Consider the following 3,815-nt stretch of genomic DNA (forward strand, 5'->3'; position numbering starts at 1 on the left):
TATATATATATATATATGTACATATATACATATAAATGTTCAACATTTGAAAGTTTCATAACACAAAGAAAAAGGATTCATTAATCAAATTTAATTCACGACACTTAATATCCCTGAAAATAAAAGTCAAATGGCTGTCGACTATTACCCGGAAAGCAGTAAAAGATCCACAAAAGGAAATAATGCAATTGTTTTGAGCACATTACTGTATGACTTGACTCCCTGCCGAATCCACACACACACACACACATACGCTCACACACACACATACACACACACACACACACACACACATTATGAATCTTATAAATGTCATTATAATCATCGTTATCATTACTGTCTTGTTCTCATAATCTTTAGCATCATCATAATTATCATTATCATTATCAATTTTTATGTTCCTTATTATTGTTATCTTAACAAGAATTAAAATGATGATAAGAACTATACGGTATCTAAAAGATATTGATAATTCAAGATGTTGGTTCATTTAATATCATCATAGCTAATAGCATTAGCCAGAACGTATATTAAACACGAGTATTCTATCCAAACCGAACTCTCTCTCTCTCACTCGGTCGTACGTCCGTCCTCCTCCCGCCTCATTCTCGTCCTCTCTCTCTCTCTCTCCCTCACTCTCCCTCTCTTCTCTCGCTCTCTCTCTCCTCCTCCCCCCGATCTCTCCCACTCAACTCCTCGTCCTCTCGCCTCTCCGTCTCTCTTCAGCTTTCCTCGTACCTCCTCTCTCTCTCTCTCTCTCTCTCTCTCTCTCTCTCTCTCTCTGCTTTCTTTTAAGCCTTACCCAACAAGGTTCATTAATCAGCTGATGCCTAACGCTTTACGCTAACTTACTTTCCATCAATCACCACCACCAGCCGTGATATCTACTCTGCCGTTCGCTGCGTTTACGACTCCTGCCTCGACTCATTACCCCCCAGATACTTTTACTACACGTGCCCCTCCCCGTCGACTCATTGCCCAGAAACTCAAAACGGAAAAAAAAGTCCGCCCTCGTCCGGTCGACTCATTATTACCCAGAAACTTTACGAAAAGTCCCCCCGCGCCCCGTTCGACTCATTACCCAGAAACAACGAAAAGTTTCCCTCTCCCCGGTCGACTCATTACCCCAGAGAATTCAACGAAAAAGTCCCCCCTCCCCTCCCCCTCCATCTCGCACTCTATACCCTCGTCCGCCGCGACTGCCCCCCCGTCGACTTCAATACCCGGGGAGAAACGACGAAAAGGGCCCCCCTCTCCCGCCGCTCCCCGTCGACTCAATACCAGAAACTACGAAAAGTCCCTCTCCTCCCCCCGTCGACTTCATTAACCCAGAAAGACTACTAAAAACGAAAAAGTCCCCCTCCTCCCCTTCGACGCAGTTACCCAGAAACTCCAACGAAAATTCCCCCTCCCCGTTCGACTCATGTACCCAGAAACTATACGAAAAGGTCCCCCCTCCGTCCGTCGACTCATTACACCAGGAACTACGAAAAGTTCCCCCAAGTAGTCCCCCCCACCCCGTCGACTCATTAACCCATAAACTACGAAAAAAAGAGTCCCTCTCCCCGTTTATCCGTCGACTCATTACCCAGAAAGTCTACGAAAAGGCCCCCTCCCCGTCGACTCATGACCCAGAAACTACAAAAGTCCTCCCTCTCACACGTCGACTCATACCCAGAAAGTCTACGAAAGAAGGGAGGGGTCCCGCCTCCCCGTCGACGTCAATTCCCTACCCAGAAAACTACGAAAAGTCCCATCCCCCCCCGTCGAAACGTCATTACCCAAAAGACTACGAAAAGCAAGTTCCCCCCTCCCCGCGACTCATTACCCATAAACTACGAAAAACGAAAATCAGGGGTCCCCTCTCCGTCGACTCATTACCCAGAAAGACTACGAAAAAGTCCCCCCGCCCTCCCCACGTCGACTCAGTTTACCCAGAAACTACGAAAGAGGTCCCTCTCCCGTCGACTCATTACCCAAAACACGAAAAGTCCTCTCGCCCGTCGACTCAATTTACCCCGAAAGTCTACGAAAAGTCCCCCTCTCCCATCGGATTGCCACGGCCGACCGTGCTTCGCAGGGATTTATCGAGTTCGGTTGCTTTCCCGCTTCTGGGCAGACCTGTTTTCCAATTTTGGCGAACACGGCCCTTTGTGGTTATGGGGGGGGGGGTGGGGGGGGGGGGGGTTTGGGGTAGTTCGGAAGAGATTAACAAGGATTCATGATGATGGGAAGGGGGTGAGTTGTGAAAAGGGGGGGGCTTTCACAACGGTAAAATGGGTATTAATTAATAACGTTTAGGAACAAAAAAAAAAAAAATCAAAAAAAAAAAAAAAAAAAAAAATTTCGGATTATAAGTTATTGGCCACCACTGTTTTACCAGAAACGGCGTGGAGAAAAGGGTAATTAATAGTATATATCGGTAATTTATAGTTCCGTGTACAGCTACATTAGAGAAGCCACCAGGGGCACATTAAATTAAATACGCCCCTTTTTATTCGGCGTATATCGCTGAGATACGGATCAATCGCCAATCAACGCACGAATCTAGTGTAATTTTTCTGACCGACGTCATAATAAAAAAATATATATAAAAAAAGTAAAACATCATTGATATAATACTTTATAACAAGAACGGTCTTTAATGGCAACAACCAGAACCCTGAGGAAAATGAACCTCAAGAAATTGAACGATCCTGACGAAGCCCCAACCACCGGATTACACAACCTTTCCTTATTTTTTTAATTTTATTTTTTGTTTTTGATTTAGCCTAATGGAATTAACCTGTCAACATTATTCTAACAATGACTGCCATACGATCACCGATACAACCACGATCTTTAGTAGACAGACGAAAGATAGAAGGAGCAAGTCTAGGGCCCCAAAAAAGCGCTCGACGTCAGAGCGAAGCCAACCCTTTGAAAGAGGAGAGAGTCACCCTCATTTCCCTCTACACCATGGGCAGGCTTTTGCCAACTCATCCTCGTAACTGTTGTAATGAATTTAATGTTGACCATTACGACCCCGCGAGCGGAACCGCCGATCCAGTTAAAAAGGGGGAGGGGAGGGGCGTTTAAAAATATTTACAGGCAGCGATAGATAAGGAAAAGAGGTAATTCTTTCAGGAGGAAAAACGTTTAAAGCGAAGGACTTGTCTCAATTAATCTTAACCTTTAAGGGGTATCTACACAACATGCTTATGAGACCGCATAATGGGTCACACAATATGAGGCATCGTCTCATAAACCGGGTATGTAAACTTGAAGAGCAAAATCTTGGGATATTGAACAAGGAAGACATCTGAACCAAAATGGCGCTTTGTGATTTATATCAGGCTGGAGGAACAGTGTTGTGAAAAAATCTAATTAAGCGTTTGGCTTTGGAGTTATGGAATCCGCACAGGACGATTTTCATATTTCATCGAGTTATTTTCGCGTCTGATAAATAGTGAGGGAGATGAGCTATCGAACGAGGGTGAAAAGGAGAGGAAGGCGAATGGGTTAAGAGAGAGAGGTCGGCAGAAGAGAAAGTAAAGGAGAAAAAGAGGAGAGAAAATAAACATCCATAAGCGGTATTGATGTCGAAATATAACGTATAATGCATTCCGCTGGCAAGAATTCCATGTTGACGACAACCCTATCCACTACACTTAATAAAAAAAATAAGTATAGATTATAATAATAATAACATATAATTATATTATATATAGTATATATATAATATATAATGATATGTGAGTATGTGTGTGATGTTGGAGTGTGTGTGTGTGTGCGTGTGGGTGTATGTGGTGTGTGTGTATATATATATAATTTTT

The sequence above is a fragment of the Penaeus japonicus genome, unplaced genomic scaffold (genome assembly GCF_977035675.1).
Source record: "Penaeus japonicus unplaced genomic scaffold, GWHDUDI00000001_assembly GWHDUDI00000029, whole genome shotgun sequence".
NCBI classification, from domain to species: domain Eukaryota; kingdom Metazoa; phylum Arthropoda; class Malacostraca; order Decapoda; family Penaeidae; genus Penaeus; species Penaeus japonicus.